Source organism: Eurypyga helias, unplaced genomic scaffold (genome assembly GCF_000690775.1).
Source record: "Eurypyga helias isolate BGI_N326 unplaced genomic scaffold, ASM69077v1 scaffold9024, whole genome shotgun sequence".
Classification (NCBI taxonomy): Eukaryota; Metazoa; Chordata; class Aves; order Eurypygiformes; family Eurypygidae; genus Eurypyga; species Eurypyga helias.
The window spans coordinates 2,380-13,040 of NW_010246811.1; positions in this window are offsets into that span (position 1 = coordinate 2,380).

Consider the following 10,661-nt stretch of genomic DNA (forward strand, 5'->3'; position numbering starts at 1 on the left):
GTTCTTGACAAAACACTATTTGCTACCATCTGTGTCTTGGCTGTTGAAATCAGTGATGGAGAGTTATGAAGAAAACAAACTGTGTTCTCATTTAGGGCTCGTAAAGACATTAATTTTCACAAACATAATGAAGTCAGTTTTAATTTGCACATTTTTATTTTATCAAAAGCTGCGGTATGAACCATCTTATTTGAAAATAGAAGTGTAGAAGTGTATTTTTTTTTTAATGAAAACAGCCTGTGCTTTTTGCTAAAAGTCTCTTTGTAGTCAGGCTGGCATTGAGATGGAAAATATAAATTTAAAAAATGGCATTATTTTAATGTGATTGTTTATGTAGATCAGCCTAAAATCTGCCCGGAGAACTTTTGGGTCACCTGGGAGGAAGATGTGTGGGTATGAGGGAAGGAGTAGGAAAGCAGAATAGGTGAAAGCCTACTTTTCCGGAAGTTTTTAAGCTTCATCGCCGTTCATATGTTGGCTTTCCTGAATCAAGTCTGGAAAGAGGAGGCAGCTTTGTTCCTCTCTCAAGGCCTTTAAAGAAGATCCGATGGTACTGTTAGGAATGGTCTGAAGACTAGAGAGGGTCCCAGCCTGCATCTTGAGACCATCTTGATGTGATCTACCACGTTGGGCTCCACCTGTGCTCCAAGCCAGGGCGACTCGGATCCGGAGAGGACAAGGTGATAGTTGCTGCTGGGGTCCCGGTGCAGGGCCGGGTGAGGGAAGCACATCTTGTTCACATCTCATCAGACCAAGCTGAGTAAGCGAAGGACTATGCAGAAGCACCGCGCCCTGCAATAAAGCATCTGTCTTTTACTTTCACACCCTCATAAGTGTGACTAATTTGCCCTTATTTTGGAGAGCATGATCTGGGGAAAAATTCTGTGGGCAGTAATTCACGTTAGCCAGTAATGACTGTCACTTCTTAGGGGAATTCAGAGTTTTCTTTCCAAACGTTGGAAGTGGCAGACTTAACTTTTGTCTCCCGTTGTGCAGAGTGAATCACACTAAAGACTCTAATCTTTAGCAAACATTCTTGCATTTTTTTGTTGCCTCAAAACACGTAGTTTGAGGTTGGGCAGGGTGTGCAGCTCTCGGTCTGTGTGGCCCTCCTGCCTTCAGCAGAAATGACAAGAGGGTTCACAGCCATAGGGTATTGTGAAGGGATGACCAGGGCAGGAACAGCAGCTTGTAGAAGTCATCCAATTGCTTATCAATAGGACACAAAGTCCAGATTTCTTTTGAAACTTAAGGTCTTGGACTTTAGCTTTGGTCTGTGGTCCTCTCCCCTGCTCACCCTCTGCACTCTGGGGAGCATCTTCAGGGCTGTGAGGAAGGTGTCCTCCTGGTGTGGCCGTGCAAAGGCTATGTTACGTTATCAAGAGCAAAACTTGTTCAATTTATTATTAGAAGAGGTTTCTTTAGGTGTATTTAGCAAGGTGTGATGTACAGTCACATCAATGATAGTGTCACACAGCGTTAAGCTTACATGTTCGAGGGAAATAGGAAAAATAAATGTTTAGGCTTTCAATGAGCAGATGCTCAAAGCTATTATTTCCATGGAGTCACCGATTATCATGCAGTATGCATGAAGTTTTCTTCATTCCTATCTTATTTTTAGAAAGGCAGGTAAATGTATTGGGTTTTATAAGCTAAGTAGAAACTTCAAGATAATTCAAAGTCAGAACTTACTGTATCATATCCAAACATCATGGAAATCTCCTTCCTTATTTTTGACCAGTGGTCCTAGGCTGGATTTGCATTCAGGGAAGCCGACCTCTGACATTAGTTAATGTTGCTGCTGAATGTATTTCCAGGGAAGAGGAAGTGTTCTGCCATAAAATACTTAGTGATGAACGATGAAGTAAAGGTAGCACTGCTGGAATAGTCAGGTTTCTATTTAACTAGCTCCGGTGTAAACCAGAAACACCAAGAAGGTCGGAGCAATGGGAAGGAAAGGTCAACGGAAAATTAAGCTCCTCAAAATATTGTGTTTTCATGTCTTTCTGCATTCTAAGATATTGGGAAAAATGCTCTTTTCTGACATTTAATTACATGTTTTTAATAACAGAGGGTAAAATCTCCCTCTGTGAAGTAACATTTTAAGCCTGGTATTTTCAGTGAGTTTTGGTTAAAGTAGGCTCCAACTTCTGTCTTTCTTATCTTTCGGGGGGGCGGGGGGGGTGGGGTGGGCAGTACTAGACAGGTAGAATCTGCATTGTAACACCACATGGATGTTTGAGCCTATCCTGGTCCGCTGAAGGGTTTGGCTGTTGCATGCTGAGTATGCCTTAGACGTGTTTGGGTTTTCTTTTCCTCCCAGCTGCTTCATAGTTTATCATGCGGTGAATTATAAAAAACCCTTGTCAAAGAAATAAAAACTGTGTTGGCAGAAACAATCCAAAATAAACACCTTCTGTAGTAAGTGAGGGATTCTCCATCACTTGCCGTCTCGAAATCTCCACTGGAAATGTTTATGAAGAAAATCCTGTCATTGGAGTAGATATTATTGGCTTAGTACAGAAATTATTGGAAGACTTCTTTGCCTTGTGTTACAAAAGAGGTAGATCTGGATGATCTGAGGGATTTCTTCTGGCCCTGGAATGTACCACTCCACAGGGTTTTAAAATAAAGCTGTTTATGAGTTTGTGAGGAAAAGAATCTTTGACACGTTTGCAAAACGAGAGGGAGAAAAGTCCTTGTTCTTCCCTACTCCCCTTTCTACTGATTTCTTGCAGGACTCCAAAATCCTGAGGAGGATTTTCCTCAGACTTTAGGGAAAAAAAAAAAGTTCATCCCAATATAGGAGCAAAGCCATGGAAAATTTCAGCCCTGGAAGAACATCCATGAAAGCAAGCAGGTTAGTGGTTTTGCCCATGACATTAGTTGGCGAGTGATCTCCCAGTCCTTACCCTGCCCCACAGGACTTCCATGGGATTTTCTCTCCCTTGTCCAACTGAGGAGGGGGTGCCTCATAGAGTTCTTGGTGGGTGCCTGGTGTCCAACCAGGATCAACCCACCACACCCGGTTACAGAAGAGGAGGGTTAGTCGAGGAGTCAGGCACACAATAACACAGTTAGCTCGGGTGCTTTTTTTTATTGAATAGAGGGACATAATTTTTTTTTTTGCAGCTGGTTTTATGCAGATGTTTATTTGTGAAACCCCCAGAAGAAGCTTTAGCTTTATTCTCAAATTATTGAAGGCTTTTTCATTATTTATAGGGTGAAAGCTTGAGAAAAAGCCTCAGCAAAGAAGATTTGGATGGTGATGGTAGCAGGGTGGCCGTGCCGTAGGGGACTCAGCCAGCCAGAGCTCAAAAATGTGCAGGTCTTCTTAGGAGCCTGCTCTTCGGGGTTGGTTGTGTTCACTGTTTCAACCTGACTCCACAAATAGTGATCAATGATTTTTTTTCTTCGTGCCCTAGCAATTCTTGGAACACAGTAAAGCTTTTTTCCTTACAGTGTTTACTTTTTTTTGCTTTTCCGTACCTGTTAACTGGCGTATTCCTAGCGCAGTGTTTGTTTTCCCATGTAAAGGTAAGCCCTGCTGATCTGCTGTTGGTGAGGTGTCTTTTGATCTTGGGCTGGCTGAGAAAACAAGGTCTGACATACTACCCTGGTTTTAAATTTTCTTAATAAAATACTGACATGAAAAAAAAAAAAAGACAGGATAGAGATTATTGATGTTTGTAAAGAAAACTATAATTTAAAGGCTTTACTGTCTTGTTACTGTATGTATACTTTTGTTACTGGAAGGGTTTTTTATGGAACACTTAGCAGTAAACGCTTTGTTTCTATTACCCAGGAGTAATTGTAATCAACTTTCAGTACAGAGTTAATGTATGAAGATGGTGAAAAAAAGAAAGAGGAGTTTAAACCTGCATTTGAATGCTCAGGGCTCACTTATTACTTCATGGTAGGCGTAGAATTCACTGAAAACGTGACCCCACCGAAATGACATTGTTGTAACAACTCAACATGGTGTGTGACTGTGTTAGGAGTCTGCGAGAGGAGTGCGCACAGCGTCAAGAAAAAGTGGATGTGGAGGGTGGCGATTTTTGTTGTCTGATCAGAAAAGGAAAAAACCCGTTTTCCCAGGCGTTCTGTGATGGCAGTACCTTGATTTAAATGTTCTGCCTGTAAGGGAAGAAGAAACTTTTAATGTCTTCAAGTATCCCATGGTTTTTAAACACATCCTCAGGAGGGAGTGTGCCATGACCCTGTCTGTGAAACCTTCATGGGTTATTTCCCCTTCCCAAGGTTATGAACAAAAAAAAAAAAGAAAGAAAAAGGGAAAAAAAGTCACTTGGCTTCTCCTTCAGGCTACTCCACAGGAGGAGATTGAAGTCCTTATTTGCCTCGAGGGACTGGTGTTTTACACTCATTCACAGGTGGAGAGATCCAGAGTAAAGTCAGTCTGACCTCGTGTTTCCTTGCTATAGGGAAATCTTATCTCACATCACATTTTCTCTGGAAAAAAAGGTTTTCACTTCCTCTTGCTAGAAGCTCGTTTATCCGTAATCATAAACTATTAAGAGCTGTGAGTGGGTTGGTTTAGAGGTTGTACATCTGTGTGGCAACTGCTCTGTGCCAAGACCCAGAAGACCAGGTCTCACAGGCAGAAGTTAGATGAAAATGAGCATGGAGCCTTTGGAAGGCCTGTAGCTACATCCACAATGACAATCCTTTCCTATCATCCCAGGGAACATGCACAGGAGTGAGTTCAGTGGATTTGGGTTTAGGAATATAGGAAAGCTGTTGTGCTAGTCTCTGCTGGCTGTAGGCTGTGGCACCTCCTGGGGAGTGTAGTCCTCTGGAACTCTTTGCCAGCCACCTTAAATCAGACTGTGGTCCCTGGATTGTTTGGTTGACTGCTACGTAATCCCCTCCCTATGTCTGTCCTTGAACCGGTCTGGTTTATCTACGTATTTATTAAATGAATAGATAGAAATAGGTTGATACTTAATTTAAAATATTGGTTATATATTTATTTAAATAAAACATACTGGTATCAAACAAAGGGGCTGAAAAGCCATCCAACACCTCTGAAGTAGACATAGGCTGTTTAGAAATTGTGAAGTGTTATTTATATGCTGCCAGCAGTGATTTAAGACTTCCACAAAGGAATGTATTCCTGCTCTGAAAAATTCCCAGTTGAGGGATGAGTTGGGAGTAATTGTCCCGTTTCTTTGTAGTCACTGGAAAACTGGGGAACTCTGAACCAACACGCGACTCAGCAGTGGATGCCCTCAGTAATGTTCCCTGTTGATTTGCACTGATGAAATGAAAAAGCTGAAATTGCTTCCTTTCATGATTTTCTTGCTCTGCAGGAAGAAGACTCTAATGTCCAAAATTGTTAACTGTCTGAATTTAGCTTACCAGTTCAGCATCAATAACATAGTGCCTCAGACTGTGATAAAGTACAGCATTGTACTGCACTTCTAGTTTTGAATATTGCATTTCCACAAGTAATGTATTATCCATACAGTTGACACAAGGGGGAAAAAAAGTATTATAGAGGATTCAGCATCAAAGCAGGGGCTAATGCAAAGCTGATTTCTGTGTTATGTTAACTCTCTAGATAACTTCTTGGACACAGGGACAAATCAATCCATACTGCCAATGGGTTTACCTTGCTCCTGCCTCTCCACAGGCTGAGGCATTTTTTTTCTGGCCCAATTTTGAATGCAAGTGTAACACTTCTTTCAAGTACTATATTTATTGCAAGCTTCTGTTTATTCCCAGCATCCTTCCTCTGTGCTGGGTTCCTGTCAATGTCGGGCTCCGTGAACTTCGGTTGCCTCATTTCCGTGGCTGCTTTCACACTATGCGATGATTTTTGCACGTCCTGTCCCCGTCCCACTCCTCTTACAAAGAAAAGTGTCAAAGGGACAGTTAGTAGCTGTGAACAAAAGATGACCTTCTGAGCCATATATATTGCGGCAAGGGTTATTTAAAGGTTGGCAGGTGGGACCAGTTTTCGCGCCAATAGTGTTATTTTTCCTTTCTGTACTTTTACAACAGCCTCTGGACTTGAAACAGTACGATCATTCCTGTTCGCTTTCTCTCTGGGGGTGGGCCACCTGAGAAGTGTTTCATGTGTTGAGCCTTTGGGCAACCTGGTCTAGTGGAAGGTGTCCCTGCCCATGGAAGGGGGATGGGAACGAGATGGTCTTTAAGGTCCCTTCCAACCAACACCATTCTGGGATTCTGTGATTCATTTTCCCCATAAATACATCCATTCATTGCACTGGGTGGCAGTAGAGGTATCCAGCTGGACCAGTTTTTGAACACCTTAAGTGGTCTTGGCCTACTGGCAGTTTTCCTGTATGTCCTCTGGAATGCCATACTGGGTTGCCTTGTCTCCCTGGCCCTGTCTCCTGTTGTCTGCACTCCCTGGTTCATCCCCTGACACACTGGAGCCATCAATGGAACTTATTGCCCACCATAGCTCTGCCTGCTTTGGGGGACAACGCCGGACTAACCCCAGCTCGTCACCAGTCATCACCGATTCTTTTTTCTTTTTTCATGTGTGTTTCAGACTTTTTCATAGCAGACGTTTTCATTTTGTGTTGCAGGCGGTGGCACTGCAGGTGTTAAGTCAAATCCGTTTCAGTAACTTGGTTATCATGTCTGATAAGTCCACAGTTGGACTGAGATGGTCAAAGCTCAAGGAATGCTCTTTTATACAAGTTAAGGATCAGCCCCTTTTCTCCCAACAGCTGATGGAGCAAACCTTAGCTTTTAGCTGAAAGGACAGAAACGGTAAGTTCTTTCACTTGTTTTTCTTACTGTCGTGACCAGTTCCTGGACTCCCAACTCCATGACCATATCCTTTCTTGGTCCACCTCTGTGCCTCCCGCCAGCACTCTGCTCAGGCTGGTGATACAAGCGAGTGTCCAAACGTGATGCAAAATTGGAAGAGAGAGATGTACCTTCATGTGCCTTCAAGAAATGCTTACTGATGGTATTTGGCTGAAGATAGGTGTAGAGATTATGCAGGGAAAAAAGTGGATTTGATGAAATATATTTTAAGAAACTGTTTCATCTTACAGTCCTGTTATTCAAAGCAGGAAGGCTCAGACCTGCGTGGGACCTTCGTGGTCTTTCCCATCAAGTTTCAGGATTGCTCACCCTCTTCTGAGCCTGAGGTGTCTTGGACACATACACTTGACTTGCCCCCCATGGAGGGCTCTTAGAGAACTCTTCGGAAGACAGCCGCGTGACGCTTGCGTTCGCTCATCTTTTCTGCCTGGGTTCATACGCACCATAGCGAAAGGAGGCTTTTGAGCTCCTAAGTGCCCAGAAAGTCAGATAATAAACCCCACCCCAAGCATAAGGAGTGTTTTTCTGATGCAGTAGGATGCCTCTTGACATTGTGTCAGTGTGTAGGTGAAGTTACTGCCATGGGAGTTTCTTATTAGATGCTCCGAAGTGTCTGTGCATCCCTGCCAGAAAACCTCACGGTAGAACTTGAGATTTCCACAGAAGATTGGTGAATTTAACATGATCTTTAATACCACCTCTGCAACAGGATTGTCTTTAGAAAGAGGTGTAGGAGTAGGGTCTTGACATGAGGTTTAACTTGAGGGCATTGTATGTTATTTTTTTCTTATGAAAATGATTGACAAAAATATGATTTTCAGCCAGACATCACAAATTTTGAAGAATATACATAGGATTACCCTGCTGTAATTGCTGGTGAAAAACTGCATGCAGCAGTCAGCTAAAACAAGATTTACTTGCTACCTGTATTCTGAGAAAGTATTGGAGCCACTCAAAAACTCTGTCAGTAACTGCAGCATCCTGAAGAAATGTTCAGGCAACGGTAAACAATATTCTAACATTTCCCTCTATACTTAGGCAAGGTTTTCAAAATTATTCTTACAGAGTGTTTGGAGGAATGTGCAGTAGGAAGAACACACAGCAACTCATATGCTTCTCCAGATTTATGAAGCAGTTGCAATACAAAGACTTTCAGTGCTACTTTTAAGCCTGGGAAAAAGTGCGAGTGAATAATAACAGTGTAGCAGGAAAATAAACACTGAGAAATATTTATACGTTTCACAGCAAACCAGAAGTTTATATACTTAAAAAATTGTAGGAGTTACCCTCTCATGTATCCCAATACTGAATTCACATACTGCTGTGAATTCCGGTCGAATTCCCTTTGTCATATCAGAAGATTTTTCTGTTTATAAAAGGGGAGTAGATCATAGAATCACAGAATGGTTTGGGTTGGAAGGGACCTTAAAGATCATCCAGTTCCAACCCCCCTGCCATGGGCAGGGACACCTTCCACTAGACCAGGTTGCTCCAAGCCTCATCCAGCCTGGCCTTGGACACTTCCAGGGATGGGGCATCCACAGCTTCTCTGGGCAACCTGTCCCAGTGCTTCACCACCCTTTCCGGGAAGAATTCCTTCCTGATATCTAATCTAAACCTCCCCACTTTCAATTTAAACCCGTAATAAGATGATAAGAAGTGAAAGTCTAGGATCAGATTTTCTTTTTCATGTAAAAGATTTTGAAGTAGGTTGTTAATAAAACTTTGGTTTGTTCTTATTTTTTGCTTACTTTAGCCTGTTTTGCTTATCTTTTAGTTTATGGAGAAAATAAAAGTTAAAGGCCATCGCTGTGGTCCATTATTAACAAGGTTTAACCTGCGGGTGATTTGTACAGTTAAACTGAACCTTCTTTTCCATCCCTTAAATGTTGGTTCAGGTAGGAGTGTATGGCAACTATTTTGGGATCATGGCAGCATCTTCCAACACTGTGGCCCAGTTTGCTTCCTCTGTGTAGCTTCTAATGAGATGTGGTGGCATCAGGCTCTCAAGAAGTAAGCTGAATTTGCCCCTTCTTAATAGAGCTGCTGGAAAATTACACCAGGGGAGGTTAGATTGGATATTGGGAAAAACTTCTTCACTGAAAGAGTGGTCAGGCTGCCCAGGGAAGGGGTGGAGGCACCCTCCCTGCAGGTGTTCAAGGAATGTGTAGACGTGGCGCTTGAGGACATGGTCTACTGGGTACGGTAGTGTTGGGTTGATGGTTGGACTGGATGGGCTTTTCCAGCCTTAGTGATACTGTGAAAGGTAAGACTTCGTGTAAACCGTCACGGCCAACAGGCTGTAGTCTCCTGATAAAATCTTTGTTATGGGTTGAATATCTGGGAGTAACGAAAGCATGGGCAGCTGGGCGTGATAGCATGTGGTGGTCTGGATGGTTGTTTGACCCTTCTCTGAAGGTCTCTGATCTCCTGTGGTTGAAGATAGCTGAAAAACATCCTGCATTACTTGATTATGAGCAGATCAGAAAATGCAAAACCCATGTTTTTCTGTGAGTAGGGGGATTTGTGAGCACAAACGTGTGAGCCTTTACTTGGTACTTGGTCTATCACAGGTTCCCTGCCTGACACCGGCGTAGTCGCTCAACCTCTCATCTGCAGAACACAGATGCATTGTTTTCTCTTCTCAAATTCTGTTTTATTTGCCTCTCCGTGGTCTCGTGAGGGTTACTGCAGCAATAACTATGAAGGGTCTAGAGATTGGTGATAGAAATTGATAGAATAATAATTGGAGGTGCAGTCTGTGGTCCTCAGGGGGAGCATCTAGGGCACCTATGTGCATCTGGGCTGTTTCCCCACAACAGTTGGGTTTGGCTTCCTCGTGAAGTCTGTGCTGTTAATGGGATCTTCAGTTTTCTGCAGTTGATAAAGCACTTTTTCAAGGGAAGATTAAAGAAAAACCTACCCAGGGACTCAAGTATATTTATTAGTATAACAGCTAATAGCCTGGAAAGAGAAGTGCTTTATTTGTGAGATATACAGCCGTCAGGGTATATAATGGAGTTTCAGCTCAGAGAGTTTGGAGGCAACAGAATTTTCTGATACATGGATCCCTGTTCTTTGCAGTTTCAGCACATTCTGGCTCATTAGTAACTAAGACAGAGATTAATGCTTGTCTAAAAGAAAAAATATGTTCCTTAAAAGGTTCTAAATTTTTCTCAGGTGAATGTACGCAACAATTTGCAGTTAGAGCTGAGTTGAGACCTTGGCATAGCTCATTGAGTGCAGGCTAGCTCAGTGGATTTGGACTGATATCCTGCTGTGTATATCTTGATTCATTCTAGAGTGATGCGCAGGGTATAAACAAGGAGCAGGAGGCACCCATCTGTGTGAAATTACTCGTTTCTGATGCAAGGCTAACACTATAAAGATTTGTCAGCAATTTTGTTTTTCAGTGGGATACCAGAAATAATTGAAGCCACATCCCTCTTAGTTTTATTTGCAAAACTTGAGTGTGGCTGGAGCTCTGCCAACACAGTGAGCTTCTGTCAATTTAATCCATCTGGGTATACTGCAAATCGCTGATGAAAAGACTTCCGTTGGCATAGTTGGTGTTTCCATCTGGGTGCTCTCCTGACATACCTGCATTAGAGTAACGCCCACATGAGAAGCTTCTGGGTTTTGAACGTAATTTAACATCTGTGCTTGCTTAATTTTAATAGCAAAAGAGGTTTTTTTTTTTGCTCTACACTTTAGAATGTGGAGTTCACCTACGTGTTGAGCGAATGTGTCATCTCCTCCACCTTTTTCACTCTCAAGAAGATTAAAGTAAAAAACTCCCTGACCCTAATCCTTTATGTTGGAAACCACAGGAAAGA